Source organism: Heliangelus exortis, chromosome 1 (assembly GCF_036169615.1).
Source record: "Heliangelus exortis chromosome 1, bHelExo1.hap1, whole genome shotgun sequence".
NCBI lineage: Eukaryota > Metazoa > Chordata > Aves > Apodiformes > Trochilidae > Heliangelus > Heliangelus exortis.
The window spans coordinates 1,923,201-1,943,717 of record NC_092422.1 but is presented as its reverse complement, the minus strand read 5'-3'; the positions used below and the strand labels follow the sequence as shown (position 1 = coordinate 1,943,717).

General features: G+C 50.2%; 1 long non-coding RNA gene across 1 annotated transcript in view; it reads right to left on the bottom strand.

Annotated features, from left to right (window-relative positions):
- Positions 1 to 15,078, bottom strand: part of LOC139806273 (uncharacterized) — a 45,563-nt gene extending 30,485 nt beyond the window's left edge. Inside the window, exons 1-4 of the long non-coding RNA XR_011730217.1 lie at positions 14,906 to 15,078; positions 7,232 to 7,330; positions 3,873 to 3,982; positions 3,203 to 3,310 (exon numbers count right to left, since the gene is read on the bottom strand). This is a non-coding gene — a long non-coding RNA (uncharacterized lncRNA). The remainder of the gene's footprint in view (positions 1 to 3,202; positions 3,311 to 3,872; positions 3,983 to 7,231; positions 7,331 to 14,905) is intronic.
- Between the last annotated feature and the right edge of the window lie 5,439 nt (positions 15,079 to 20,517).

Here is a 20,517-nt window from a genome sequence, read left to right as displayed (position 1 = left end):
GATGCATCAAGCCACATCATTTTCCATTTATCTGAAACAAGAGGTTCCCCAGCTAATAGGGAAACACAGGTGATGAGGTCCTACAAGTCCTGCTGGAGTACATGGTGGGCTCTGAGAGTAACCTGATGTCCAGATGAATTCTGGTGACAAGGGGACAACACTGGGACCAGTGCTGCAGAATATCTTCATCAACATCACAGACAGTGGGATCGAGTGCCCCAACACCAAGTTTTCAGTAGAAACCAAGCTGAGTGGTGGAGGTGACACACCTGAGGGACAGGAGGGATCCAAGGGACCTGGACAAGCTCTAGAGGTGGGACAAAATCTAAACTTCATCAGGTTCAACAAGGCCAAGTGCAAGGTTCTGCACCTGGGTCAGGGAAAGCCCCAGTTCCCATACAAGCTGAGGGTTGGAAGGATGGAGATCAGCCCTGAGAAGGACTTGGGGGTAACTGGAGGATGAAAAGCTGGAGGTCAGCCAAAAATGTGAAGAATGGAGGTGTTGGAGTGAATCCAGAGGAGGCCACAAAGATGGGGTGGCCACAGCAGGGAGGTTGGACTCCAGGTGAGGTCTCAGGAGAGCAGAGCAGCAGTGGGGATCCAACCTTCAGGGATCAGTTAGAAGGGAGAAAGCCAAAAAAAAAAATTAATATGTGAAGGCAGAGAATGGGAGAGAGGAGAAAAGAAAACCCAAAAAGCCAAGCATGGCCTGGGCTGCATCACCAGCAGTGTAGCCAGAAGGTTGAGGGAGGGATTCTCCCCCTCTGCTCCACTCTGGTGTGACCCCCCTGGGGTGCTGGGTCCAGTTCTGGGATCCCCAACACCAGAAGGAGATGGAGGTGTTGGAGAGAATCCAGAGGAGGCCACAAAGATGGGGTGGCCATAGCAGGGAAGTTGGACTCCAGGTGGGGTCTCAGGAGAGCAGAGCAGCAGTGGGGATCCAGCCTTCAGGGATCAGTTAGAAGGGAGAAAGCCAAACAAAAAAATTAATATGTGAAGGAAGAGAATGGGAGAGAGGATAAAAGAAAGCCCAAGAAGCCAAGCATGGCCTGGGCTGCATCCCCAGCAGTGTGGCCAGAAGGTCAAGGGAGGGATTCTCCCCCTCTGCTCCACTCTGGTGAGACCTCCCTGCAGTGTTGGGTCCAGTTCTGGGGTCCCCAACACCAGAAGGAGATGAAGGTGTTGGAGAGAATCCAGAGGAGGCCACAAAGATGGGGTGGCCATAGCAGGGAAGTTGGACTCCAGGTGGGGTCTCAGGAGAGCAGAGCAGTAGGAGTAGTGTTGCTGTGTAATCAAAGCCAGCTCCCTGCCCAATCTCTGCCTTTTCCTCCTCCTGCCAGGTTCCTCTCCATCATCAGAAACATCTGCTAACAACTGTTCACAACCTGTTCTTGCCACCCAGAACCATTTGTCACCAGGCTGCCTGCCCCAGGGGTGCTGAGAGCTCAATTCCATCACTGGGAGCTTGCAAGTGTTTGCAGAGCCAATGCAAGGAGCAGAGAGGGGATCCGAGACTCAGGGATCAGTTAGAAGGAAGAAAGCCAAACAAAAATAAATATGTGAAGGCAGAGAATGGTAGAGAGGATAAAAGAAAGCCCAAAAAGCCAAGCATGGCCTGGGCTGCATCACAAGCAGCGTGGCCAGAGGGTTAAGGTTCTCCCCCTCTGCTCCACTCTGGTGAGATCCCAGGGCTGGGTCCAGTTCTGGGATCCCCAACACCAGAAGGAGATGGAGGTGTTGGAGAGAATCCAGAGGAGGCCACAAAGATGGGGTGGCCACAGCAGGGAGGCTGGACTCCAGGTGGGGTCTCAGGAGAGCAGAGCAGCAGTGGGGATCCAAGCTTCAGGGATCAGTTAGAAGGGAGAAAGCCAAAAAAAAAAAAAAAAAATTAATATGTGAAGGCAAAGAATGGGAGAGAGGACAAAATAAAACTAAAAAAGCCAAGCATGGCCTGGGCTGCATCCCCAGCAGCGTGGCCAGAAGGTTGAGGGAGGGATTCTCGCCCTCTGCTCCACTCTGGTGAGATTCCAGGGCTGGGTCCAGTTCTGGGATCCCCAACACCAGAAGGAGATGGAGGTGTTGGAATGAATCCAGAGGAGGCCACAAAGATGGGGTGGCCACAGCAGGGAGGTTGGACTAGATGAGCTTTAAATGTCCCTTCCAACTCAAACCCTTCTGTGCCTGATTCTACAAAACTTCATGGCCATGAGAATTTATTTGCACCAATTCTACATCAGCCTTGGTGCTGCTCACGTTGGTTCCTGCAGGGCTTTGCAGTTGTCTGCCCACCCTGCTGCCTGGTGACCCAATGTCAGGGTTTTACACTGCACAGCAATTAAACCAATTAACAGCTGCTCTCTATTAATTCCCTTCTCCTCCCTGATAAAGAAATAAGAGGGAATAAGGGAGAGAGACTGATGGGTTGGGAACTAAACTACACAGTTTTAAGGAAACAGGAATGAGAAATAGGAAAAATGACTAAATCTATACAAATAGACAGGAAAATGGATCCCATGTTCCTCCCCCTTTCCCCCAAGAACTCTCAAGTCACCACCCAGGCTGCAGGGCAGCCCTGGGAAAATCCAGGCTGGAATCCTGGAGTCAGCAGCAGTTGGGAGCTGGAGGCAGGAACACACAGATTCAGGCTGGGATGGATCAGGAGCACAGGCAGAGGAAGGGATGGGATCCTCCCAGGATGCCCAAGCAAAGAGGGAGAGGGGAAGAAGGGGAAGCAGGAAGGGGTTTGAGCCTGGGGATCCCTCCAATTTCTCCTGAGGATGAGGTGGATGGGATGGAATCCTCTGTTTGCTCGATTTTGGTCATTTATCTTGTCCCTTCCTCCCCAAAGGAGGGTTCCAGATGGGACCTCTTGACTCCTTTTCTCCTTCTGGAGGGCAAAATGTTGCTCAGAGCTGAGCAGTGTCCCTGGTTCTGCACCCCAGGCTCCAGCTGGAACTGTAACCATGGAGTGGGATCAGTCCCAGCAGCAGCCACTGCCTGAGAAACTTGCTGTTCATTTCAGCAGTGCAGCTGCTTACAAGAGACTCAGCTGGAAGCAAAAGGCCAAGACAGAAAATTCCCTTTATCCTGCCCCAAACCAGGACACCCATCTGCCACTTCTCCAGATGGTGACCAAGATCCTTCCTGCAAATGCTGTGGCTCAGCTTTCCACCAGGGAAGCTTTAGGCAGAGGTGAACTCACCTGATCCAGAGGTGATCAGTGGGGATTTGGTGGCAGATCCCAGAGCAGATCCATGCTGCATCCCACATTTTATGAGCTTGCCTCCAGCAGATCCCGTTATTCCATCAGCTGGAATTAGGGAGAAAATCAGTGTTAAATATTTAATTCATCAAGACAGGCACTGCCATGGTGACTGAAGCTATTTCTGGATTTGGGGGGTGCTTGAAAAAAATGAAGACAAAAATGGGGGGAACAGAGCTAAGCAGTTTGGTTTGATGTCTTTAATTTGTTTTGCTTTTATTTTCTTTGTCAGGAAAATGACATTTGAGGCTACATTGGAGAATTACAGTGAAACAACAAAAGAAACAAAGATATTTCCTTCGAGTTAAGTGTTATGGATTTCCCTTTTGGCTAGAAAATTGCCTCTTCTGACTTCATTTGTCTAAATGGACAATGAATTTGATCTCCTGGAGTTCCCCCTGGAGTAATTTGATCTCCTGGAGTTCTCCCACTCCTCCCAAAGCTGTGCCTGGAACATAGGAAGAGCTTTGTGTAGCTCTGCTCCTTCCAGCAGATAATTCCAGCAATGAAAGGAGATTTGGTGAAACACCAAATGGTTCATTTTAAAAGCCCCATGAGGGTCATGATGCTTCCAGATCCTTCAACCACCACTGAGAGGGGTGCATCTTACCCCCCTGGGCTGTCTCTCTGGTCTGCAGAACAAGAAATCAGCTCCATCCATCCCCAGCATCACTGCAGGACTCTCATCAGACTCCTGCTCCACACCAGTGGAGTTCAGACCTAGAAAAAAAGGTCCATGTGTGCTCTGAGACCTGACCTCAGACTTCCTCCATGGTCCAAAGAGGCCCAAGATTCATCTCCTGAGGTTCTTATCTCTTGAGAGACCCATATATATTTAATTTAGGTGCTTGAAAGATATTGAGACCTTTGGATATGTCAACCAAAGTGAAAGTCATGGCCCAAGGTGCCCTGACTGGGAATGAGCCTCCTGTATCCACTAGATGGGAAGTCCCACCACTAATATGCTCAAAGCAGAGCACAAGGTCCCTAGAAAAAGTTGGAGAAATAGCTTTCCTGGAAAAAGATGGAGAAATAGATTTCCTACAACTTCTGCCACTGAGGTCCAGACAGAGAATGGTTAAAAAAAAATAACAAAACAAAAAACGTCTCAAAAGTTGAAAACTAAAAGCAAGCAGGAATGAAAAATGGAGACAAAGATGCTCATAAGGAATGCCTGGGGGGAAAAAAAAAAATTAAACCTGAAAATTTGGCATTGGAGGGATTCATGAATCAAGGTGAGACACAAACCATTCTGCATTTTCCTCTGCAAACTCCTCATCACAAGTGTGTTCACTGAGAAAACAGATTCCCAGGGCACTGTGAGTTCCCACCTGGATGCTGTGTCCCTGAGGAGCTGCCAGGGAATTCTCCTGGAAGAGGACCATGAAGGGAGAGCTTGATAGGTGGGTTACAGATTACAGACAAAAGAAGAGGCTGCTGAGGCAGGGAGCATTTTTGGGCTTGAATAGAAACTGGGATTTGGGATCTGGAGATCTTCCAACTGTCTCCACCTGGGAGGAGATTTGGCTTTTTTAATTTGTATAAAGTACAAATTACATTTTCTCCAGGATTTTGTGTGTCCAGCACACAGCTTTGCCATTGGAAACTGCAGTCACCAATACCACAGCTGGGTGTTACTCTACCCAACCCACACCTCTGGCTTTGGAAGTTCAGGGTTGGAGCATTTCCCTTGAAATAAACCACAGCCCTTGATTCATGTCCTGAATTATTCAAAGCTCAGGAGCTGCCTTTCATTCTTTGCTGCTTCTCCTCTGTGTTCAGGGAGAAATGAGCTTGAAATAAAACCCAACTGGACGAGCTGAGCCAGCTCCATGCAGGAGAGGAGAAGGGCAGCTGGAAGAGGCTTTGATTCACAGGTGTTTTTTTAACCCCCCCCCACCTCCCTGGGTACCAACCCAGGAGTGATCACAGGGGGATACAGGTCCTGCTGTCAAAACCAAGAGAGTCCAGAAGTGCAAAGACTGAATCTGTTGGTGAATGGTTGGTAAACACCCAACATTCCCTAGAAGGTAATCAGGAGTGAAACAACCACCCTCATTCATCCAATCCTCCCACCCCACCTCTCCCACACTTCCCCAGCCACCTCTTCCCCAAGCTGAACAAGAGACCTTGTGTGAGGAACCAAATTCATCAGCACCAATGGCCCTTCCAGTCTTGGGGACAGCCTGGCAACCCCTGGGTTAAGTTAATGAAATGTTTAACTTGCTGTTTGTTGGGCCAAAAGCATGAAGGGTGCTGCCTCTGGGCTAGAGGTGTAAAGTTTGTGGATCTCCTCTCACTGTGGGTAACAGATAATTCCTTGCTTAATGCAAAAATTGAGTATTCACATTGAAGAAGGGGCATTGATCGTGGTCCTGGGGTGCTGAGGGCTGTAAAAACACAAAGCAAAAGCCCTGCCTGGGCTTAATTAGAAAATTTATCAGATGGAGGGGGGGAAGCCAAGGATGCAGAGGGCTGTTCCCTGGCTGTCAGGACTGTGGAGCCTGCCTGGCCAGCAGATCCATCTCTGTTAGATGAGATTTGGGGTTCAGGGGTTCAGTCCAGCTTAGGTCCATCTGGCAAAGAGCAGCTCAACAGCTTGGGGTATCAGCCCCCCAGGCAGATTATCTGCCCAGGGAGTGAGAATCATAGAACCACAGAATCCTAGAACTGGCTGGGTTGGAAGGGAGCTCAGAGCTCCTCAAGTCCAACCCTTGATCCACTCCCCCCGTGGTTCCCAGCCCATGGCACTGAGTGCCACATCCAGGCTCTTTTGAAAGAGCTCCAGGGATGGAGAATCCACCCCTTCCCTGGGCAGCCCATTCCAATGCCTGATCCCCCTCTCCAGAAAGAAATTCTTTCGAATGTCCAACCTAAACCTCCCCTGGCACAACTTGAGACCATGGCCTCTTGTCTTGCTGAGAGTTGCCTGGGAAAAGAGCCCAACCCCCCCCTGGCTCCAACCTCCTTTCAGGGACTTGGAGAGAGTGATGAGGTCTCCCCTGAGCCTCCTCTTCTCCAGCCTCAACACCCCCAGCTCCCTCAGCCCTTCCTCACAGCATTTCTGCTGGATCCCTTCCCCAGCCCAGTTGCCTCCTTTGGACCTGCTCCAGCACCTCAAGCTCCTTCCTGAGCTCAGGGGCCCAGAACTGGACACAGGACTCAAGCTCTGGCCTCCCCAGGGCTGAGCACAGGGGCAGAATCCCTTCCCTGGACCTGCTGGCCACGCTGTTCCTGAGCCAGCCCAGGATGCCATTGGCCTTCTTGGCTACCTGGGCACACTGCTGGCTCCTGTTCAGGAGAAGATCCCTCCTTTGACTCCCTTTGAACTACTCAGCATCCTTTGGGAGAAGGAATGCAGCACAAAGCAGTAAAGCTGGTAAAGGAATCATGGAACAGGAGGTCTGGCTTCTGGTTTTTGCCTCTGCTTTGCTTTCTGTGCCTCAGTTTCCCCAACTTTTAAGCCAATCCCCCTTGCCAGATTTTATAAATCTGTTTGGACAGCTGCAGAACTTCATGTGTGAGGAGGCAAATCTTCCTTTGTGTGACTCAGCTCACAGCCCTGCAGCACTGGGGTCACCTCCCTTTGAACAGCTACAGAGCTTTTTCTGCTTTTTCTGCTCCAGGGTCCTTACTTGTTACTCTTTACTACAGCAACAAAGCCCCAGACAACTCCTGGGTGCCTGGCTACTCCCACACCTAAATAACTAAATGAGCTTCTACACCTTTTGGGGAAGACCAGGAAAAAAAAAAAAGCCTTTCTAGATGAAACACTTCTGTTAGGGTCATCACAACACCAGTGTGTCATGAATTAATCTAACCACTGACCTATGCAGTGATTTAAGAGAGAAATAAAAGCCAGGGTGTATTTACCTGCAGCAAACTGTAATAGTAATTTAGTAATAGTAATTTAACTACAGAACAGCCAAAAAGCCAAAATTTCCACCTCCTTTGTCCCATCCCAGTTACCTGGCAAAGCCCTCAGGTTCTCAGGGGCCAGGACACCAGCTCAGCATAAGAAACACAGCTCAGATCTTGCAAGATTTGTGTGCACCAGCCAGAAGGTGCCTTGAAAGGGGGAAGCAAAGAAGAAACATTTCCAAGGGCTGGATGGAATTTGTTCTGCATGCTTGCAGTGAAGACTGCAGCAGCTGTGCTCTGTTCTAAAAGGAGGAAGAGATAAAAGTTGATTGGATCCTGGAGAGTTTTCCTCCCTGCAAGTTACACAAGAAGGAGAATGGAAATCTAACAGTGGCTTTGACTTCTAAAATTAACATCATTCTCCCTGACCCATGAATGTAGCCCTGAAATACCAACAGCACAAACCCCAGAGCTCTGGCAGGACAGAGATCTGACCCTGGAAATGGTTTTAATGCATGGATGCAACTCCTTGGAGCAAAATGCTGTGGTGGGTCCCATCTAAAGATTTCACCAGCAGGAGTCTGTAAGAATGAGTCAGGGTTGCATCATGTGGGCTCCTTGAATTTTCCAGAAATCCTGCCTCTTCCCTGCCAAGTTTTTGCTGGCAATCTATACAGCAGCTCAGAAATACACACTGTGATCCTCTGCTGGAGTGTTTTGAACAGGCAGAAGTATTTAGGCTGAGCAGAGCACGTGGGTTTAGAGGCATGGGGAGGTAGGAAAGGTTCTGTCTTGCTCAGGGTCCTGCCTGCTGAACCAGAATTCTGGATACAGGAAACTTCAGACAGAGAGAAACACAGGGTTAGATGTATCAAACATTATGTGTACCAATCATGCACTGAAAAAAGACATCAGAAGTGGTGCTAAAGTTGCAAAAAGCACTAAAAAGCTTGGAAAGGGCAAATTAAATGGGGTAGCTTTCACTTTGGCTCCACTATTCTTATGATACAAAGAGCAAAGAAACCCTCAAATGCCAAATCTCTGTTCCCATCAAAGCATTCTCAGCCCCTCACCAGCCTGTTCCTTGACTCCTGTCTGTGCCTTTTGCAGACAGATCATAGAATCCCAGACTGGTTTGGGTTGGAAGGGACCTTCAAGATCATCCCATTCCAAGCCCTGCATGGGCAGGGACCCCTCCCACAGCCCAGGTTGCTCCAAGCCCCATCCAACCTGGGCTGAGACACTGCCAGGGATGGGGCAGCCACAGCTTCTCTGGAAAACCTGGGTTCAGCATCCTCACAGGAATTAATTTCTTCCTAAGATCTCATCTAACTCTCCCCTCTTTCAGCTTGAAACACTTCTCCCATCCCATCACTCCATATCCTTGTCAAAGTTCCACACCCCCCCCAAGCTTTCCTGGAGCCCCTTCAGGCACTGGAAGCTGCTCCAAGGGCTCCCCAGAACCTTCTCTTCTCCAGGCTGAACAACCCCAATTCTCACACCATCTTTGTGGCCTCTTTCAGACCTAAAATCCCATGAATTTTACACTCTCTGAATGACCATGGACCTACACAAAAAGACCTGATCCAGGTGACATTTGCCTCCCCTGGGGGTGGACTGTGTCACCCCAAGCAATGCCACAGCAACTCATACCCAGACATAACCTGGTTTGCTCCTCCCAGATCAACACAACAAAGTCACCAGGGTTGGGGCAATCAGGAGCCCCTGGATCCTGGGAAGGATGAAGCCCCTTTTCCCTTTTTTATCTCAGTGGGCAGCTTTTTTGTTGTCTGTCTAAGAGTGGAAAAGATAAGGAGGCTGCCAAGGAAGGATCCCTTCCTCAGCATTCCTTTGCTTACATATCTGCAGCACGTGGGGGATGAGAAATGTCCATGCCATTTCCTTCTGCTGGACTGCGGCCCAGTGCCTGCTGGGGTGCTGAGCAGAGTGTGTTTTTCTTCAGTTTCCTCTCCCATCTGTCCTCAGATTCCTCTCCCCAGTCCTCCTCTCCTGCCTTAAAACCACTACCAAGCACCCCCAGTATCCACAACCCATCAAAAACCCCCAGCCCCTGCATTCACCTCCCCATCCCACTGGCATCACCTGTGGCAGGATTTTTGCAGCTCAGCTTTTTGGGAACCGATGTCCAACAACCACGTTGCCCTGGTGGGGTGCTGAGCATAGAGTTTTTTTCCTCAGTTTCCTCTCCCCTCTGTGTCCTTCCTCAGATTCCTCTCCCCTCTGTGTCCTTCCTCAGATTCCTCCCCCCAGTCCTCCTCTCCTGCCTTAAAACCACCACCAAGCACCCCCAGTGTCCACAAAACCCCCCAGCCCCTGCATTCACCTCCCCATCCCACTGGCATCACCCAAGACAGGATTTTACAGCTCAGCATTTTTGGGGACCTGATGTCCAACAACCAAGTTGCCCTGGTGGGGTGCTGAGCACAGAGTGTTTTTCCTCAGATTCTTCTCCCCTCTGTATCCTTCCTCAGATTCCTCTCCCCAGTCCTCCTCTCCTGCCTTAAAACCACCACCAAGCACCCCAATGTCCACAACCCAGCAAAACCCAGAGCCCCTGCATTCACCTCCCCATCCCTCTGGCATCACCCATGACAGGATTTTGCAGCTCAGCTTTTGAGGACCTGATGTCCAACAACCAAGTTGCCCTGGTGGGGTGCTGAGCACAGAGTGTTTTTCCTCAGATTCCTCTCCCCTCTGTGTCCTTCCTCAGATTCCTCTCCCCAGTCCTCCTCTCCTGCCTTAAAGCCACCACCAAGCACCCCCAGTGTCCACAAAACCCCCCATCCCCTGCATTCACCTCCCCATCCCACTGGCATCACCTGTGGCAGGATTTTTGCAGCTCAGCATTTTTGGGGACCTGATGTCCAACAACCACGTTGCCCTGGTGGGGTGCTGAGCACAGAGTGTTTTTCTTCAGTTTCCTCTCCCCTCTGTGTCCTTCCTCAGATTCCTCTTCCCAGTCCTCCTGCCTGAATTCCTCTCCTGCCTTAAAACCACCACCAAGCACCCCAATGTCCACAACCCAGCAAAACCCCCCAGCCCCTGCATTCACCTCCTCATCCCTCCAGCATCACCCATGACAGGATTTTTGCAGCTCAGCTTTTTTGGGGACCTGATGTCCAACAACCAAGTTGCCCTGCTGGGGTGCTGAGCACAGAGTGGTTTTCCTCAGATTCTTCTCCCCTCTGTGTCCTTCCTCAGATTCCTCCTCCCAGTCTTTCTCTCCTGCCTTAAAACCACCACCAAGCACCCCCAGTGTCCACAACCCACCAAAAACCCCCAGCCCCTGCATTCACCTCCCCATCCCACTGGCATCACCTGTGGCAGGATTTTTGCAGCTCAGCTTTTTGGGAACCGATGTCCAACAACCACGTTGCCCTGGTGGGGTGCTGAGCATAGAGTTTTTTTCCTCAGTTTCCTCTCCCCTCTGTGTCCTTCCTCAGATTCCTCTCCCCTCTGTGTCCTTCCTCAGATTCCTCCCCCCAGTCCTCCTCTCCTGCCTTAAAACCACCACCAAGCACCCCCAGTGTCCACAAAACCCCCCAGCCCCTGCATTCACCTCCCCATCCCACTGGCATCACCTGTGGCAGGATTTTTGCAGCTCAGCATTTTTGGGGACCTGATGTCCAACAACCACGTTGCCCTGGTGGGGTGCTGAGCACAGAGTTTTTTTCCTCAGTTTCCTCTCCCCTCTGTGTCCTTCCTCAGATTCCTCTCCCCAGTCCTCCTGCCTGAATTCCTCTCCTGCCTTAAAACCACCACCAAGCACCCCAATGTCCACAACCCAGCAAAACCCAGAGCCCCTGCATTCACCTCCCCATCCCACTGGCATCACCCATGACAGGATTTTGCAGCTCAGCTTTTTGGGGACCTGATGTCCAACAACCAAGTTGCCCTGCTGGGGTGCTGAGCACAGAGTGGTTTTCCTCAGATTCTTCTCCCCCCTGTGTCCTTCCTCACATTCCTCTCCCCTCTGTGTCCTTCCTCAGATTCCTCCCCCCAGTCTTTCTCTCCTGCCTTAAAACCACCACCAAGCACCCCCAGTGTCCACAGAACCCCCAGCCCCTGCATTCACCTCCCCATCCCTCTGGCATCACCCATGACAGGATTTTTGCAGCTCAGCTTTTTGGGGACCTGATGTCCAACAACCACGTTGCCCTGGTGGGGTGCTGAGCATAGAGTGTTTTTCCTCAGTTTCCTCTCCCCTCTGTGTCCTTCCTCAGATTCCTCCCCCCAGTCTTTCTCTCCTGCCTTAAAACCACCACCAAGCACCCCCAATGTCCACAACCCAGCAAACTCCTCAGCCTCTGCATTCACCTCCCCATCCCACTGGCATCACCTGTGGCAGGATTTTTGCAGCTCAGCTTTTTGGGAACCGATGTCCAACAACCAAGTTGCCCTGGTGGGGTGCTGAGCAGAGTGTGTTTTTCCTCAGTTTCCTCTCCCCCCCTGTGCCCTTCCTCACATTCCTCCCCCCAGTCTTTCTCTCCTGCCTTAAAACCACCACCAAGCACCCCCAGTTTCCACAACCAGCAAACCCCCCAGCCCCTGCATTCACCTCCCCATCCCACTGGCATCACCCATGACAGGATTTTGCAGCTCAGCTTGTTGGGAACCGATGTCCAACAACCAAGTTGCCCTGCTGGGGTGCTAAGCACAGAGTGTTTTTCCTCAGATTCCTCCCCCCAGTCTTTCTCTCCTGCCTTAAAACCACCACCAAGCACCCCCAGTGTCCACAACCCAGCAAACTCCTCAGCCCCTGCATTCACCTCCCCATCCCACTGGCATCACCCATGACAGGATTTTGCAGCTCAGCTTTTGAGGACCTGATGTCCAACAACCAAGTTGCCCTGGTGGGGTGCTGAGCACAGAGTGTTTTTCCTCAGATTCTTCTCCCCCCTGTGTCCTTCCTCAGATTCCTCCCCCCAGTCTTTCTTTCCTGCCTTAAAACCACCACCAAGCACCCCCAGTGTCCACAAAATCCCCAGCCCCTGCATTCACCTCCCCATCCCACTGGCATCACCTGTGGCAGGATTTTTGCAGCTCAGCATTTTTGGGGACCTGATGTCCAACAACCAAGTTGCCCTGGTGGGGTGCTGAGCACAGAGTGTTTTTCTTCAGTTTCCTCTCCCCTCTGTGTCCTTCCTCAGATTCCTCTCCCCAGTCCTCCTGCCTGAATTCCTCTCCTGCCTTAAAACCACCACCAAGCACCCCAATGTCCACAACCCAGCAAAACCCAGAGCCCCTGCATTCACCTCCCCATCCCTCTGGCATCACCCATGACAGGATTTTGCAGCTCAGCTTTTGAGGACCTGATGTCCAACAACCAAGTTGCCCTGGTGGGGTGCTGAGCACAGAGTTTTTTTCCTCAGTTTCCTCTCCCCTCTGTGTCCTTCCTCAGATTCCTCCCCCCAGTCTTTCTCTCCTGCCTTAAAACCACCACCAAGCACCCCCAGTGTCCACAAAACCCCCAGCCCCTGCATTCACCTCCCCATCCCTCTGGCATCACCCATGACAGGATTTTTGCAGCTCAGCTTTTTGGGGACCTGATGTCCAACAACCACGTTGCCCTGGTGGGGTGCTGAGCATAGAGATTTTTTCCTCAGTTTCCTCTCCCCTCTGTGTCCTTCCTCAGATTCCTCCCCCCAGTCTTTCTCTCCTGCCTTAAAACCACCACCAAGCACCCCCAATGTCCACAACCCAGCAAACTCCTCAGCCCCTGCATTCACCTCCCCATCCCACTGGCATCACCCATGACAGGATTTTGCAGCTCAGCTTGTTGGGGACCTGATGTCCAACAACCAAGTTGCCCTGAGGAACACTGATGAGATGGGTGGGACAGGCAGTTGGGTGACATCTGTGCCTACATGTGCACTCACACACACGTGTACACACAAGCACATGGATGCACGTGTCAATCCCACCCCATGCCCACTCCAGAGTGGCTCTGAGCTGGAAGCAGAAGATTGGCTGAAGGAGGAGGAACTCTCTCCAAGCCAGGGTGGGTTTTAGGGCTGTTTCTGATTCCCTCAGTTGGCTCCAGAATAAATGGTTTCCTTTTACATCCCATTTCCTCAGCAGAGGGCTGAAACGTTGCAGGGGGGTGGAGGGGTTGGACGTGGGGCTGTGCCTCCTCTCAGCTTTCTGAAAGCTTCAGCTGGATTTAAAGGCAAAGGAGAAAGCTCAGACCTTTTAAATTTCTAATTTAAATTTAATTTTCTTGAAAACAGGCAGCTGGGAAATGACAGGGAAGAGTTTTTCTGTCTTGGTGGACTCAGCTTTTAATGAGACATCAGAGATTCCCCCTCCCAACCCTCACTGCATGCAGAACTCTGAGCAGATCTCCACCTCCCCAACCCCTCCCCATCCCCACTCTCTGCTTCTATTTTATAATAAAAGGTCAAAAGGTGGAAATGGACCTTCCCACTGCCAGCCTCTGGCTCCTCAAAGTGGGGAAACTGAGGCTAGGGCAGCCCTGGTCTCATCCTGCTCTCCCAGTTTGCCCTGGAGATGGCCCTGGAATTCATGGGGCTGACGTGGCTGCCAAAAATAACCACTTTCTTTTGTCTTGCAGTTAACTTTTGGGTGGATCCAGATGGTCCCAGTCACTGAAAGGCAAGAAGGGAGGGGGTGAGGAACACAGATGGCTGGACCACAGCAGCTCAGCCAGACAGCCTGGAGAGACTCCCCCAAAATCCTGAGTTTTTTCTTGATGCAAATCTCTCCCCCACTCCATAAACCAGCTCCAGGAAGGTGCAGGACAAGAGGGATTTACAACCTGACCTCCTGTCACCCAGGCTGGACCTCCACTGAGGCTGAGCAGATGCCATTCTTTCCACCCAAAAGCACCAGAGGAATTTTCCCCCCCTGCCTCGACGTGTTGGCAGGAGACCCTGTGGATTTTGAACTTTTCTCTGGGAGAATTAAACAGGGATTAGAAACAGGGATCAAGGGAATCTCCTCTGTGCCCTGGGGGAAAGCTGTAGCTGGGGCTTTGCTGGCCTTGTTTGTCCATCATGGCATTACCTGCTTGGTACCATGGATGGAGAATTTGTCCCTCTCCAGAGGAATCACAGGTTTTTTTTTCCCTTCCTTTTTCTCCTCCACCACATCCATTTTCTCCTCCATTTGCTAAAGAAGCAAAAGCCAACCCAAAGCATCCATAGCCTGAACCTGCACCTTTAGGGCACAGAAACTCACCCTGTAACCTCCCAGAAAGCCAGGGGCCAGCATTCCCAGCCCTGGGCTGGGGCACAGCTGGACACAGCAAGCTGGGAGAGATGGGTTTGGCTCACCAGTGCTGCAGAGCAGACAGCCCAGGCCACAGATCCACAGGACACTCAGCTTTTCAGCTTCACTGCCATCCTTTGTGTGCTGGCTATTCAGAAAAAGCTTTTCCCTTCCAGCTCCAGACAAACAGGGAACTGGTCATGGCTGCAAGCCAGAGAGGGGGGGGGAAAAGGGCTCTGATTCTGCCCAAATCTGAGGCATCTCTGCCTGCAAAGCCACCACTCCCTTGAGCTCCATGAATGAGTCCAGAGTGGCAAAGAAGGAGCTTGCAAGGGGAAAATGAGAGCACAAGTCCTGAACTCACCCTTGAGCTGAGAAGAGAGGCAGGATCCCACCCCAAAGCTTTTCCACGTGGGTTTCCAGGGAACCAGGGGAGCTCTGACCAGCTCTGGATGGGTAACTCCTCACCCAACACGTGCTGGATTTGCCTAGAGGTGAAAATATGATGTTTGAGTGCTACTGGGAACTCACCTGGACTTGGGGTCACACTGGTTGCACCCATCTCTCTTCATATGGCTCTGGGAGATGATCTTCATCAGCCACAGCTGCTTCCAGGCTCCTTCCAGACCCATTTGCTCTGGTTTGGGGAAAGATTTGGCTGATGAAACAGAGACACACAGAAATTCCTCAGCAATTCCAGAGGAATCAGTGACAATTTAGGAGTGAGAAATGGCCTGGAACTGATTTGAGAAGCTCTGAGCTGACACAGGGAGGGTTTCTTTAAGGCTGCTTCACCTGATCTGTCCATTTCTGCTCATTAAATGAGAAAATGATGCCCAGCAGATGCAAGAAGCAGTGCTGAGACAGGGGAGCATTCCCATCAGTCCTGAGCTGAGAAGAAAGGCAGGATCCCACCCCAAAGCTTTTCCACGTGGGTTTCCAGGGAATGAGGTGAGCTCTGACCAGCTCTGGATGGGTAACTCCTCACCCAACACATGCTGGATTTGCCTGGAGATGAAAATATGATGTTTGAGTGCTACTGGGAACTCACCTGGACTTGGGGTCACACTGCTTGCACCCATCTCTCTTCATATGGCTCTGGGAGATGATCTCCATCAGCCACAGCTGCTTCCAGGCTCCTTCCAGACCCATTTGCTCTGATTTGGGGAAAGATTTGGCTGATGAAACAGAGACACACAGAAATTCCTCAGCAATTCCAGATGAATCAGTGACAATTTAGGAGTGAGAAATGGCCTGGAACTGATTTGAGAAGCTCTGAGCTGACACAGGGAGGGTTTCTTTAAGGCTGCTTCACCTGATCTGTCCATTTCTGCTCATTAAATGAAAAAATGATGCCCAGCAGATGCAAGAAGCTGTGCTGAGACAGGGGAGCATTCCCATCAGTCCTGAGCTGAGAAGAGAGGCAGGATCCCACCCCAAAGCTTTTCCACGTGGGTTTCCAGGGAACCAGGGGAGCTCTGACCAGCTCTGGATGGGTAACTCCTCACCCAACACGTGCTGGATTTGCCTGGAGATGAAAATATGATGTTTGAGTGCTACTGGGAACTCACCTGGACTTGGGGTCACACTGCTTGCACCCATCTCTCTTCATATGGCTCTGGGAGATGATCTCCATCAGCCACAGCTGCTTCCAGGCTCCTTCCAGACCCATTTGCTCTGGTTTGGGGAAAGATTTGGCTGATGAAACAGAGACACACAGAAATTCCTCAGCAATTCCAGAGGAATCAGTGACAATTTAGGAGTGAGAAATGGCCTGGAACTGATTTGAGAAGCTCTGAGCTGACTCAGGGAGGGTTTCTTTAAGGCTGCTTCACCTGATCTGTCCATTTCTGCTCATTAAATGAGAAAATGATGCCCAGCAGATGCAAGAAGCAGTGCTGAGAGAGGGGAGCATTCCCATCAGTCCTGCCTGGCATGGGGATGTGCAAACTGGGGAATTCATCTGTATCAGGGAGTTTCCCAAGCTCACTGCATCCTCTGCAGGAAGAGCAGACAGATTCTAGGTGGAGGCTGTAGAGGATTGGTGTCACATTTGCTGCCCCCATCCTTATCTTGCCAGGTCCCATAATTTTTAATCCTCTAAGAAGCAATCATGCCATGTGCTGTGCTCCCTTCTGAGAAATGTTCAGCACCAGGATGGATTCTTTAGAATCATAGAATAATAGAATTGGCTGGGTTGGAAGGGACCTCAGAGCTCATCAAGTCCAACCCTTGATCCACTCCCCCCGTGGTTCCCAGCCCATGGCACTCAGAAAAAACTCAAGGATTTCTGGTGGAACCCCCCTGCAGTGGTGCATCAAACTCTGGGGTCCTCAGCATGGGAGAGATTTGGATGTGTGGGGTGGGTCCAGAGGAGACCACAAATGATGAGGGAGGTGGAAGAGCTCTGCTGTGAGGACAGGCTGAGAGAGTTGGGGTGTTTCAGCCTGGAGAAGGCTTCAGAGAGACCTCATTGCAGCCTTTCATAGAATCCTAGAATTGGCTTCCAACCCAACTGGGTTGGAAGGGATCTCAGAGCTCCTCAAGTCCAACCCTTGATCCACTCCCCCCGTGGTTCCCAGCCCATGGCACTCAGTGCCACATCCAGGCTCTTTGGAAATAGCTCCAGGGATGGAGAATCCACCCCTTCCCTGGGCAGCCCATTCCAATGCCTGATCCCCCTCTCCAGCAAGAAATTCTTTCTAATGTCCAACCTAAACCTCCCCTGGCACAACTTGAGACCATGGCCTCTTGTCTTGCTGAGAGTTGCCTGGGAAAAGAGCCCAACCCCCCCCTGGCTCCAACCTCCTTTCAGGGACTTGGAGAGAGTGATGAGGTCTCCCCTGAGCCTCCTCTTCTCCAGACTGAACACCCCCAGCTCCCTCAGCCCTTCCTCACAGGACTTGTGCTGGATCCCTTCACAGCCTCCTTGCTCTTCTCTGGACCTGCTCCAGCACCTCAATCTCCTTCCTGAGCTGAGGGGCCCAGAACTGGACACAGGACTCAAGCTCTGGCCTCCCCAGAGCTGAGCACAGGGGCAGAATCCCTTCCCTGGACCTGCTGGCCACGCTGTTCCTGTGCTGGGTCCTTTCTCATCTGCAGCACAGGAAAACCTCAGAGTTCACTGAATTATCCAGAATGTGGGGTGAGGCTCATAAGGACACCTGAAATGTCCTACTAAGCCAGCATGGGTCACCTGGCTCTGCTCCACCAATACCATGGCAAACACTTCTGGGACAAGCAGCTGGTCCCAGCTTCCCTGGGGTCCATTGTGCCCCAGCACCCTCCTGGATTAGGGATGTTCATCATCCATCTCTACCTGCCATCAGTATCTCCTTGTGGAATTAATTAGTCAAATCCTTTTAGATCAGATCCCATCTGCCTCCCGTGGATGCAACTGCATGGAAAAAAAAAAAAAAAACCCAAAAAAACCCCTGCTTTGGATGTGTTTTAAAATGAACTCCTGCTTGCTTGTTTCAAAATGAACTCCTGCTCTTAACTGGGGCATCTGGATTTAATCTGATTAAAGCTGAGAGTTACAAGGAGGGCCTGAGCACCTCCACTCTACAAATTGCCTTCATTTTTCTCCATGCCTGATCCTGGAAAGCAGAAACCCTGCCCCAGCACTGCTTCCTGGCAGCTCAGAAGATGACAAGCCTGTCACTGAGAGAGGGAAGCAAGGGTCAGTCTCCTGGGATGTGCAAAGCTGCTGGAGTTTGTATTTAAAAAGCTGTCTCTGAAGTCCCTGTTTGACTTGAGGGTCTGTTAGGGTTTGCTTGCAATTGCTTCTCTGGAAATGAATATAAATTTAACATAAAATCAAGCTTATTAGGAATGATACTTTAAAGAACTCAAGCCAAACAAGCACCACAGCATCAATCCAGATGTTTGACAGCTGGGTATGGGTTGTTTTCTGCAGAGCAGGGTGTAGGACTCCCAGTACCAGTCAGGATTTCTTTATCCTTCTCCCCAGCATCTCCCCCACACCCAGCCCAGGCACTGAGCTACAAATCTCCATCAGCTTTGTCAGAGCAGGATCAGAGACCTGGATCCCCAACTTTTGGGGTTTTTTAAGTAATTCAGTTGGAGCTGAGTAGATCTGCAGCCCCCTAAACCCAAAGGCTCCCCAGGGAGCATAACCAGACTCGAAATAACTCAGGATGAAAAGAAAATCCCAAGTTTTGCCCCTCTCTGAACTCTGCCTTGAAGCTGGGGGGGGTTGGTTAGAGGGGAGGAGCTGTGGATGTGTCTTTTGGCAGCTGGGCCCTCTCATTAAAGGAGAAAAAAAGACGGAAGAAGGCAACTCCCAGGATCACTCCCCCTTCCTGGTCCTCTCCCCCACTGCTGGAATCTCCTACGTGGCACTGTGGGGGCTGGGAGAGCCATCCAGAGCAGATTCCAACTTGGAAATCACTGGATGGCAACAGAAATCTCCCCTTGCAATGGAGATCAGCCCAAATTTTACTGTTTTTACCCTTGAAAAAAATAGTTGCAGATAGGATTAAACTGTTTGCTGACTTTTTTTTTTTTTTTTTTTTTTTTTTGTAGGAATGACTGATTTTCTGCATCTTTAAGCACCACGGATTTCTTGTGGCTAAGAGCAACTCAGGATTGGGTTATTTCTGGGGATGAATTAGTATGGGCAGTTAGCCCTAGCAGGACCAGGTTGGAAAATATATTAAAAAATCAGGCAAAAATTTAAAATACCTTTATGCCTGTCCTCAAAGACAAAAAACTATTTTTATTCTATCCCAAGTTCCTATTATTGAGGCAAAGGGACTGAAAACTTGCATCAGAAGAGTTTGGTGCTGGGGGAGGGGAGGGCACTGAAAGAGATAAGGATGAAATGTTTTAGAGTTTATTTTCAATTCCACTCGGAAGAGAAAAAAAAGAAATCTTACATGGGAAGTAATTACACAGAAGGGTTTGAGGGTGGAGCAATGCAGAGCCTGGCTGACACTGGAAGTTTAAAGGAGCTTTTCTCATTTCCCAGCTGGTCCTTACTGCTGGTCCAGACCAGTGACTTTTCACCTGTGTAGTGATTGTTTGCAATCAGTGAATTAATTTTTTTTTTATTTGCTGTGGCAATAAAATAGCAAAGATTGTGCTATAAAAACCCCGGGGCCCCATTCCAAGCATTTATGCAGACACAAAGCCCAAAAAGCTGCTCCAGATACATACTTGGGTACACAAAAATATGATGTTCAAGGTGCTGCAGACCTCTCCCTTTGGCTGCCTCCCAGAAGGAAGCTGATGTCTGAACATCACTGCTGAATAGGGCAGAAGAACCACTTAGGAACAGTCTCATTAAAGTCTCAAGTCTTAAAAGAAGTGAATGAGGGAAGTGGTCTTGAAAATAAAATTGGGTTGGGGTTGGGGTGGTCTCTTCTCCCAAGTTAAAAGTGCCATGACAAGAGGAAATGGCTTCAAGTTGTGCCAGGGGAGGTTTAAATTGGATATTAGGAATAATTTATTTCCTGAAAGAGCTGTCTGGCTGCCCAGGGCAGTGGTGGAGTCCCCATCCCTGGAGGGATTTCAAAGCCCTGGAGCTGTGGTGCTGAGGGCCATGGTTTAATGATGAACTTAGCTAATGGGTGGACTCCATGGATTTAAAGATCTTTTCCATGAAAAAACAATCCTGTGAATCTATGATACTGTGACTGCAATATAAAGTACCTGTTAGGATGCAAAATGAGGAGGGAAATGTGTTTTGTTTGGGTATTTCTATACACACAGCACTGAAAAATTAAAAAAACAGCCAACCAAACAAAAAAACCCAAAAAAACCACATAAAATAAATCACAGAAAGCCTGGAGCCTTCAGGCATCTGATACAATTTCATGCTTGACACCCAAAAGGTTGTCCAGTGAGGGAAACTCTGTGGCACTTTTTCTCCTGTAACAGCTTGGGTGCAAATGACACCACATTGATCAATTCAGCCAGAAGAAAATACTGGGAATGGATGAGCAGGACAATCTCTCTCACACCCAGTGACCAGAACAAACCTCCTGTTGTCTCCTACCACTGTTTTCAAGGTGTTTTTTTTTTTTTTTCACTGTTTTCTCACTGCTGCAAATCAGTCTGTTTGCCAAATCAGAGCAGACACACACATTTTGCTACTAGGGTTTGAGGAGCTGGTTTAT